The sequence below is a fragment of the Gekko japonicus genome, unplaced genomic scaffold (genome assembly GCF_001447785.1).
Source record: "Gekko japonicus isolate JY-2015 unplaced genomic scaffold, Gekko_japonicus_V1.1 scaffold3021, whole genome shotgun sequence".
NCBI lineage: Eukaryota > Metazoa > Chordata > Lepidosauria > Squamata > Gekkonidae > Gekko > Gekko japonicus.
This window is the reverse complement of record NW_015164753.1, coordinates 14,084-25,396: the sequence shown is the minus strand read 5'-3', so window position 1 is coordinate 25,396 and position 11,313 is coordinate 14,084. Positions and strand designations below refer to the sequence as shown.

General features: G+C 47.2%; 1 long non-coding RNA gene across 1 annotated transcript; it reads right to left on the bottom strand.

The window, feature by feature from the left end:
- Positions 1 to 6,297: 6,297 nt before the first annotated feature.
- Positions 6,298 to 11,008, bottom strand: LOC107109085. The gene is made up of 2 exons (XR_001482463.1): positions 10,931 to 11,008; positions 6,298 to 7,235 (listed from the first exon to the last, which is right to left on the bottom strand). It is a non-coding gene; the product is annotated as an uncharacterized LOC107109085 (long non-coding RNA).
- Positions 11,009 to 11,313: the final 305 nt, after the last annotated feature.

Here is an 11,313-nt window from a genome sequence, read left to right as displayed (position 1 = left end):
GTCCCCTTCCCCCGGCCCACCTTCAGGTACAAGCTCTCCCTCCTCTGTGAGGACAGATCTGCACATTCATCCCCCCCCCTCAACAGCTAGCAATCCAAAACAGTCCAGTGGAGCCTGAGCGGTGGGTGTTGCCTTCTGACACACTTCCGGTGATGTCAGGGGGTGTGGCATATGCAAATGAGTTATGCTAATGAGCTCCTGCACCTCTTTTTCTATGAAATGACCCCTGTTTGTCAGAGAGACTTTAGGTTAGTCCTGCGTTGGGCAGGGGGTTGGACTAGATGGTCTGTATGGCCCTCTAGTAGAGAGAGCCAGTTTGGTGTAGTGGTTAAGTGTGCAGACTCTAATCTGGGAGAACCGGGTTTGATTCCCCACTCCTCCACTTGCACCTGCTGATGTGACCTTGGGTCAGTCACAAGCTCTGGCACAGCTGTCCTTGAAAAAGAGCAGTTTGTGTCAGAGCTCTCTCAGCCCCACCTACCTCACAGGGTGTCTGTTGTGGGGAGGGGAAGGGAAAGGAGTTTGTAAGCCGCTCTGAGACTCCAAGTGAAGGGCGGGGTATAAATCCAATCTCTCCTCCTCCTCCTCCTTCTTCTTCTTCTTTTTCTTCTTCTTCTTTTTCTTCTTCTTCTTCTTCTTCCTCTTCCATTATTCTGTGATTCTATCTGCCGGATTGATGATGGGAATGTCCTGGTCAGCACATATAACACCTTTCCTACAGCAGCTACAGTGGCTCCGAATTAATTTCCAGTGCCAATTCAAGGTGTCGGCACTAAACTTGAAAGCCCTATGTGGCCAGCGACCAACATATCTTAGGGACTGCCTCTCCCCATATGTGCCCTAAAGAGCTTGATGCTCAGCAGAGCAGCAACTACTGGCAGTCCTTGGCCCAAAAAAGTCCACCTGGCCTAGACAAGGGCTAGAGCCTTCTCTGTCCTGGCCTCAGCCTGATGGAGCATGTTCCCAGTTGAGATCAAGTACCTGCAGGACTTATTACACACACACACACACACAGAGAGAGAGAGAGAGAAAGAGAGAGAGTCAATTAGAGTTCAGCAACAATTCTAATGTCCAATTAGCAAGCACTTGAATTTCATTAGTCACGGTTTTCAGCCAACTAAGAACACAGTTACTCTAAAAACATCTGCACTTTTCTTGCTTGCACTTGAATTCCGCACAATTACAGCTCACTCTGCACTTTCTTCAATGTGGCGTAGTAGTTAAGAGTGGCGGCCTTTGATCTGGAGAACCCAGCTTGACCCCTCCCACTCTTACACAAAAGGCCTGCTGGGTGACCTTGGGCCAGTCACCATTCTCTGGGAACTCTCTCAGCCCCACCTCCCTCACAAAGCTGCCTGCTGTGGGGAGAGGAAGGGAAGGCGATGGTAAGCAGCTTTGAGACGCCTTAAGGTAGAGAAGCGTGGAGTATAAAAACCTGTTCTTCTTCTCCTCGCCTGAATATTTCAGCCACCCATGTTAAATGCAGCTATGAATAGCTTATGGGGTCAAAATGAGCAAGTCTCATTAAGCAAAAGATGCATGGAGTCCTCAAGGTAAAATGTTGCTAGCTTTACTATTATCTGCTGGTTTCCCTCAGAATGCTTCAGAGGAAGGGAATGTGATTGGAAGCAGCTTAGATACTCCTTGTGGTAGAGGGAAGCAGGGTAATATATATTATATATATATTATTGCCCTGATCTAGAAAGCCCAGACAAGTTTGATCTCGTCAGATCTCGGAATCAAAGCAGGGCCAATCCTGGTAAGCATTTGAATCGGAAACCTCTAAAGAATACCAGGGCCAGGAAGCCAGAGGCACGGGGCAATCAGGCACAGAATTAGCCATGCCATAGTGTGACTGCCGAGCAAATTTTAAGGGCATGATCACATGAGAACATCGGCCAGGCGTCCCACACCCGTCGGCAACACTAAGGAAAGTCCAGTAGCAAACGGGTTTGCTACGGGCAAGGAACAGAATTTCCCCTGGGTGATCGTGCCAGCGCTCTCTCATGGCATTCAGATGGTCTCATTGGGCCATCCCGACTCCATACCATTGGTTTTCCTCCCATTTCAGTATGCGCATCATCGCACACTGCATAGGGAACACTTAGTGCGAAGATGCGAATCATCAATCCCCCATGGAAGTGCACTGGAAACACATGGCAAAAAACCCCCCACAACTGATTCACCCGTGGGTGCGTCTGATCACACAGTGGTGAGCTGCCCCCACAGCTCCCAGGGACTGTGTGATCGCACAAATGTGGGCCAAATGCAACAGAGCAAATGGCCTCGCTTCCCCCCACCCCACATCATTTCATGCAGCTGATCAAGCCTGTCTTCTGTGCCCCAGTAAGGTAAAGGTAAAGGTTGGCAGGAACTGTGCTCCAGCAGGAATCACCAGAAGTTGTCACGCTTTTTAAGCCGGTTTGAAGCCGTTTCTGATCTGTCGTGGAGTAAACCGGTATAGGGCTGTCATTTCACACATGGCTTTCCCCTACCGGTAAACAGCTGGATCTGAAGCAGTTTTGCCATTTCAGACTGCAGTGCTTTTCCCCGCGTTCTCCTGCCGTTTTTTGCATGCGCGGGCGATCTCCGGCTTTTTAAAAAAACGTTTGCTTTAGAGTGCTACAGTGCTATAACACAACACTCCAGGCATCCCAATGGGGTTGCTATAATGCTGTTTTGCTGTTGTGTTATAGCGCTGTAGCGCTATAGCTCTCTAAAGCGAACATTAAAAAAAAGCTGGAGATCACCCGCGCGGGCGAAAAATGGCGGGAAAAAGCGTTTTGGATCCGGGTGAAGAAACTGAAGACTACTTGGAAGTGGTTTACAGGTAAAACAGTTCAGCCCCATTTCCTGAATGGGACAGAAGCATTTGTGTGTGAAAGTACAAATATATTCCGGTAGGGAACCGGTTCTAAAACGGTTCTGTCTGAAATGTCAGACCAGAAACCGCTTGGGAACCGTTCCTGAACCGGAATATATCGCCTGTCTGAAATTCCTCTATATACACACACATGCAAAAATACTTCCCCAATCTCTTCTTCTTTGTGAGACTTTGACCTTGCCGTTCTTTTCTTCATAACTTCATAAAGAGGCTCCCTATTGTGAACCTTATCAAGTGGACTCTAGTCCATAAAACCACACATTGTAACACTTTTAATAAAATATTTTAAAGGTAATACAAGATAATCCCCCCACAGAGACAGAGAGACAGAGAGACAGAGAGACAGAGAGACAGAGAGACAGAGACTATCATAGGATCATAGAATGTTAGAGCTGGAAGGGACCTTGCAGGTCATCTAGTGTTTCTAGCCTGGTTTCCAGTACTTCCCTAAACCGGAACTCTGCAAAAATCCAAAAGGACTTAAATTCAATTCTGGAAACCCAAGCAACTTTGGCCCCGGTCACACTAGGGGGAAAGGCATGGCTGAAGTGTGGCTTTTTAGAGTCGCATCAAGAGAAGCACAACTGCGGGATCAGACAGATCCCCCCAGTCACCGTGCAGTTCCCCCCTGGCCGGGGGGAAGCCACGGACCGGAGAGCAAGGTGAGCCCGCTGCCCATGCGTGTGCATGCGCAGTTTGGCAGGACCTCACATGCTGTGGGAGAGACAGGCACACTGGTGATCAGACGACCGTCCCTGCAGCGGATTTTCCGGTAGGTACTAGTGTTTTCTAGTGGGTTTTTTTAAAATCCTCATCTTTGGCCGGAGAGATGGATCGGGGACGGGTGCACGCCGCTTCCCAGATGTTGCAGTGTGATCGCGCCCAATTGATGCACTCCCAATCTGTCCCTCTTGCGGATCTAATCCTCCCGTGTGATGGGGGCCAACATACCTGAAAGATGGTCATCCACCCTCCGCTTGAAAATGTCCCATGAAGGAGCATCCACCACCTCCCGAGGCGGTCTGTTCCACCGCTCAACCACTCTATCAGTTAGGAAGTTTCTCCTGATATTTAGCTGGTATCGACTCCCTTGTAATTCCCACCCATTAGATCTAGTCTTGCAATCCGGAGCAAGAGAGAACAGATCCACTCCATCTTCTACCTGACAGCCCTTCAAATATCTGAAGACTGCAATCATGTCCCCTCTAAGCCTTCTCTTTCCCAGCCTAAACATACCCAACGCATTCAGCCTTTCTTCCTGCTGCTGGAATGATGGGTGAGAGATAAACGTTTCTCACTATCCCATTTCCCCATAGCTTGCATGATTTGTCAAACAAGCCATTAAGGTTTGCCAGCTCAGGGTTGGATATGGGAGTAGACCCAGAGGAAGGCTGGGTTTGGGCAAGCAAATGACCTCATTGGAGTATCATGACATGCAGTCCACCCTCCAAAGTAGCTATCTTCTGTGAGGGAACTGATCTCTACAGTATGGAAATCACCGGGAGCTCCCCAGGCACCACCTGGAGGTTGGCAGCCTATGATGGATGACCTCCAGTTCCACCCTCCAGGTATTACACCAAATCTCTGCCTACAGGGACTTGCAATTCCTTGCAATCCCTGCTTTCTGCTCTGACCAGGAACTGGCACAAACCTCACAAAGTGCCTTAGAAGTTCATGGAAGTAACCGTTCCCGAACCATGAAGAAGCATAATTTGTCATGAATTTTGCTTTGCAGTTCAGTTCATTCTCATCCCTAATGGTAACTGAGCTGTCTAATGGCATGCCTCCTAAAAAGAATTGGTTCATACATGTGGCAAAAAATAGACACCTATTTTATCACTGCATCAATATAGATCTCCTTAATATAGTATATCTGCACATCGGTATTTTTCTTTTCTGCCATCATACCAAAGAAGATGCAATCTGGAATGGAGCTGGTTCCAATTATAACTAGAATCTGTATCGCCTGGAGACAAAGAGAAAGAACCATAGATCAGGAAGTCCCTGAACCAAATCTCCCTTTTGAGACTTACTCACTAGGTCAGGGGTGTCAAACATAAGGCCCAGGGGCCGGATCTGGCCCAACCAGGGCTCTTATGTGGCCCGCGAGCAACTGTGGGTATAGATAGGGACTCTGGGGCAAGTGATGCTCTGTCTTCTTGGTGCTTGGGGGGGTCATCAGTGGGAGGGCTTCTAATGTCCTGACCCCACTGGTGGACCTCCTGATGGCACTGGTATTTCTGGCCACTGTGTGATACAGAGTGTTGGGCTGGATGGGCCTTTTGCCTGATCCAACATTGGTGTCTCTTATGTTCTTATGGGGGAAGCCACTCCATTGTGGCTTCAGCACAGCAGAGCAACCTCATCTGTTCCCTAGGCACCACATGGAGGTTGGTAGCCTATGATGCATGACCTCCAGTTCCACCCTCCAGGCATTACACCAAGTCCCTGCCTACAGGGGGAGTCTCTAGAGGCTCAGTGGCATCAACCAATGAGAGGCTATGGAGCCTCTGAGAGAGTGGGAGAAGAAAGTTAGGAAGAGGTCAAACTGGCATAACGTCAGATAGGGGTTGGGGAAGTGACAGAGAAATATGGAAAGCAACCAGGGGAATGGTCGAGGTACTGAGGCTTCATGAGGTGAAGAAAGAAAGTCTCAGGCATCTATCTTTCGTTTAGGTAGATATGACTAAGGGGCCTGCAGAGAGGCAGGAACAGAGCAGGTATCTTGTGCTACCTCACGGAAATTGTGCGTTAGTGACCTGTGAGGGGATTGTGGGAAACAGCTCAAGAAACAAGCTCACACCGTGTCAAGATTCTGAGATGCTTGGGATGAATTAAAAGTTTCATGGAGGGGGAAAAAATCATTCTCTCTCGTACTCCCAGGAACAGCCTGCTATTTCTGTAAAGCTGTGTCTGAAAGTGTAACTTTTCGAGAGCAGATCTTAACATAACATAAGAACATAAGAGACGCCAATGTTGGATCAGGCCAAAGGCCCATCCAGTCCAACACTCTGTGTCACACAGTGGCCAGAAATACCAGTGCCATCAGGAGGTCCAGCAGTGGGGCCAGGACATTTGAAGCCCTCCCACTGTTGACCCCCCCCAAGCACCAAGAAGACAGAGCATCACTTGCCCCAGAGCCCCTATCTATACCCTGTAGCTAATAGCCACTGATGGACCTCTGCTCCATATGCTTATCTAATTCCCTTTTGAAGCTGTCCATGCTTGTAGCCGCCACCACTTCCTGTGGCAGTGAATTCCATGTGTTAATCACTCTGCTCTTATTTATTTATCTATTTTTCAAATGTCTACCCTGCCTTCCCGGCTGAAACCAGCTTTTCCTTCCTGTACTTAGCTGATGCTCTGTTACATCCCTTGGCTCATCCCTCAATCACATTAACAGGAAACCGAGGTGTTGATGAAGTGCAGATTTTATTTTGCAACAGAAGACAGGCACAATCGCACAGTTCCGGGTATCCAAGAAAAGAAAAATCAGATACAAAGCTTGATCATTTTTTTTTTTTTACATGTCATGGTCTACAACATTGCTTTTCAAACTATGCCCAGTGAAACTTGGGGTTCTTCAAGAACTTAACAAAGGGGCACTCCATGGCGATTGCACAAATGCTTCCCTGACGACAAACTTGCTTAATGTCTTAACCATTACCGATCATACAGCTCACAAGGAGAAACAATGAAGAATGGGAATCCTGGCCATTAAACCCCTCCAAGAAATGAATGTATGTCTCAATACATGTCCCAGAATTGTTGGAGGACACAGACTGAAGGGTTCATACAAGGCTGTTTGGGATACTTTCTTGAGGCCCATTGTGTCCCATGACTGAAGAAATGCAACATAAATGCCCAAAAAAAAATTAACTGAAAGTCCTCCCTTAAAGGTACCTGGATAGAAAGCTTTAAAAACGAAAGAAAACACTGGCTTATAACATGAAAGGTGTACACATCAAGAATATTTTTCCAGTGTTGCTCTTGATTTCCAGTTTCCAATTCTCCATTCTTTTGTGAGGGTTGTGACCATTGCACACAGCATCAGTAGAAGGAACGGCCGCCAGCCCAGCCTCTCTGCATCGAATTCTGGGAATAAATTCCAGTGACCCTGGAACTGCAGACTCCCCCTGCATAAAGGGACCCGTATCCACCACTGCGGATTGCCTGGGGGGCTGGAATACAGGGGTTGTGTTGCTCAATGGTGAGTGGTTGGTCAGGGCAGTAGAGGGACGGTCCTGGAATGATCATCCTGAAGGCTGGAGGCTGAATGGTCACAGTCATGGGAGGACAGCTTACGTTGCACTGGTTGCCGTCAGCAGCCATCTTTTCAGCCGATGGGTATCTAAAGGAACACAACAGGATGGGGATAGATACAGTGCAAAATGATCACTTCGATATGAATCTCATAGTACCCATTTTCCAAGAGACATTTAAGACCTGATAGCAATCAGGAGGTGTACAGAAAAACACTCAACAATGATTTGGACACTTTGCTGGCACACAAAATATTTAGCTGTTTTTGTTTTAATTAATTAATTAATTAAGTTTTTAATTTCCTCCCCACAAACAATTTCACAAAAGCAAAAGCATAGTGCCTGAGAAATAAAAACAAAAAGACCAGATCCTGCATAAAATAGAATTCCGTTAAAAATTACCCTACATTGAGCACCTACAAAATTTTACTGCGTAAAGAGGCAGCAGCCAGTAAAAAACTTTGCCACAAGTTCAGTTACGTTTTCCTCAGTGCTATTCAGGGGTCATTTCCTGTGGGAGCGCACAGGAGCGGCGCTCCAACAGTAAGGAGCCCAGTGGGTGGGCACATGCAACAAGCCCCGCCCCCTGCTTCCAGCAGCCCTCAGTCGGGCCATGAGGAGCAAAAAGCAGCCAGGTAAGTTGCAGAGCCCCCCTCCTCTGTGAGGGCAGATCTGCACACACCCCCATAGCTAGCAACCCAAAACAGTCCAGTGGCACCTTTAAGACCAAGTTTTATTTAGGTACAAGCGCTCCCTCCTCTGCGAGGACAGATCTGCACGTTCCCCCTCCCCCAATAGCTAGGAATCCAAAACAGTCCAGTGGAGCCTGATCGGTGGGTGTTGCCTTCTGACACACTTCCGGTGATGTCCGGGGGTGTGGTATATGCAAATAAGTTATGCTGATAAGTTCCTGATGAGTTCCTGCACCTCTTTTTCTACGAAATGACCCCTGGTGCTATTTAACAGAAAGAGTAGTTTGTTCAGCCTGGAACAATCTGACACAGTACCCAAAATTGGTGATAAAATTTGTTGTCTAATGCCAGCAGAATAACAACATTCAAGCAGTACACGGTACACTATTTCAATAGTTTCACATGTACAAGGGCAAAGCCTACTGGCAAAACGAATACCCTGGAATCTTCCAAATAAAATTGCTGATGGTAAAGCATTAACCTAGCCAATGTAAAAATTCCACGTAATTTCGGAGATTGCAGTTGGAATAACTGTGTAAGCGTTCTATCATGGGATATATCCCGTGGTTTTTAATTTACTTACAGGAAACCTTGACCCTAGTTTTGTAGGTGTGTTTCTACTATATAAGCATGCTATGTGATTCGTACATGCATTTTTGCGTGTATAGTGTGCTTCAGTTCATATATAACACTGATCTGTTGATGTACTAAAATATGTTTTCTAGGATAGATTTTGTGGTATGAAGCATAAATTTGTGCAAATATTAAGGACCACGGGTTCAACTCAAGCAAGGGAAGAAAAACATGAAAACGACATCTGTCAAAAGCCAGTCCATCCTACCACCTGAGCCACTTGAAACAATTCTCTTTACCTTTTAGTCAACTTGAAAGGGGGGGGAAGTGTTTCCTGCCCCCAGACATTGGTTTGCCTTAACTCATGAAAACTATCAGAGGACAGCTGTGTCCATCTGCAGTCAAGTCCAGCAGCCCCTTAGAGACGAACAAGGAAGGGACACGGCTCAGTGGTTGAGCATCTGCTCGGCGTACAGAAGGCCAAGCAGATGCTCAACCACTGAGCCGTGTCCCTTCCTTGTTGGTCTCTAAGGGGCTGCTGGACTTGACTGCAGATGATCCAGGTCTGTAGCTACAATGGGGCATTTGGGGGCACTGCCCCCTTAATTAAAAGCCCTGCCCCACAAATAGCCATGCCATAAATATTATGTTTGCATGCTTCCCAAAGGCTCATGGGAATGCTTTTGAAAGACTCACCATGACCTAGGGGGTCTACAGCAGGACCGAGCCAGCAGGAAGGGGGATTGTTGGAGATGTATTGAAGGTACCACTCTCGAGTGCCCTTCTAAGCTTTCCTGCTCTGTGGAAGGGAACTCAAAAGGCATTGAAATGCCTTCTGAAGGCAATTCAATGTCCTCTGAGTTCCCCCTTCTTAAAAATTGATGTGCTTGCTGCTCCGACCCTTGAAAGGAAGGGCTAGAATCAGGCTTGGAGCCTCCCCTTTTGAAGACAGGCATTCAGATTAATTAAATTAATTGTAAGTTAACCACCCCCTTAAAAATTTAAATGCCCCCCCAAACAAAACAATCCTGGCTACAGGCCTGAAAAAATCAGGGAGATGGTGGCGTGAAAGACCTCTGTCTGCATCCCTGGAGAGTAGACAGTGCTGACCTTGACGAACCAAGTATCTGAGTCACGATAAAGCAGCTTCATGTGCTCAACTACATTTCCGTGGCCTGATCTTTCAGGAGTCAAAACTCCCTTCATCGGTTAAGGACCTCTGTCCTGACTTGTATTTGACAAAGACAGCACTGACTCTTGAAAGCTTATACCATGAACACCCTGTTGGTCTCTAAGGTGCTAATGAGCTTGAATCCAGCTCTTAAGTGCAGATCCTTCCATCAACACAGCATGCTTTCCTGCAGAAAGGAGACCCTCAGGGCTATTTTGGGGCAGGAACGCACAGGAACGAAGTTCTGGCTGGCTTCAGAGTTGGCCACGCCCACTACAGCCAAAACCTCTGTGTGTGTGGCTACAGAGGGAAGGCCTGGAGAGCGACCCCCCCAGTGACTCCGAGGTGGGCGGGCCAGGGGGGCCCTGGAAGGATCGGGGAAGCATTTAAATGCCTCCCCGTGCCTTCCCTGGCCTGTCCAAGGGCTGGCTTGCCTGGGCTCTCCGCAGCCACAGGATGCCCAGGCAAGCCAAGGGAAGGCATGGGGTGTGGCCTAATATGCTAATGGGTTTCTGCTGTTGGGTGTGGCCTGTTATGCTAATGAGTTACTGCTGGGCTTTTTCTACAAGAATAAGCCCTGGAGACCCTCATTCCCCTGGAAATATCTCCTGGAGTCACTCAATCACCCCTCCCTTAATGAGCAAAGTGATAGAAAACCTTTCACTTGGTTGAGACCCTGATACCACCACAGCCAAAGGAGGAGGATGATGAGGAGATTGGATTTATACCCCGCCCTTCACTACCCAAAGGAGTCTCAGAGCGGCTTACAAACTCCTTTCCCTTCCCCTCCCCACAACAGACACCCGGTGAGGTAGGCAGGGCTGAGAGAACTCTGACAGAAACTGCTATTTTTTGAGAACAGCTGTGCCAGAACTATGGCTTGCCCAAAGCCATCCAGCAGGTGCAACTGGGGGAGTGGGGAATCAAACCCGGTTTTCCTAGATCAGAATCCGCGCACTTAACCACTACACTACACCAAACTGGTGTTACCATACTTTCCAACAAGAATACTAGAATGTTCCTCAGTATTCCATGACCTTTTGGCTATTCTGGACTGGGTTACAGGTATTTTAGCTTAACCCACAAATTTGATATGCATACCAAGAGGAAGAAGAAGAAGAAGAAGAAGAAGAAGAAGAAGAAGAAGAAGAAGAAGAAGAAGAAGAAGAAGAAGAAGAAGAAGAAGAAGAAGAAGAAGAAGAAGAAAAGCTTAGCTTTCCTTCTTGGCTCTACACGCTGAAGCCAAAGAGGTAACATTTTGGTGCAATGAACTTCTATGCCTGGCTAGTTGGTCAACCACCACCAATATTAAAAGATATCTTGAGATGATGAAGAAGAAAAAACTTACCTTAGTTTCCAAAGGAAAGAACTCGAGTGAAGAGTCTCTGTGTCAAGAGGAGATTGTGCTACACCTCTGTTTCCTGAGGTTTTTATACACGTCCCTCAGGCCTCTGAGAGGATGACACCCTTTTGTTTTCACAAGATTTTAATTAACTCACGGCAACATTCTCCCTTTCTGTAACACCCAAAATTCCTTCCACGAGTGATTTAACTATTAGTAATTCTCCTTCCCCATTTCCTCATATTTCACAGTTTCCTTTCTGTGAAACTATTTCGAGGCACACCTGAAACCAAATTCAGAGACAGTTCAGGGTCCCCTAGTCTGGAATAATACTTGAGGAAAGAGTTGGGGGAGGGTTTTAGAATGTATCATTCAGGGATTTATTTAGT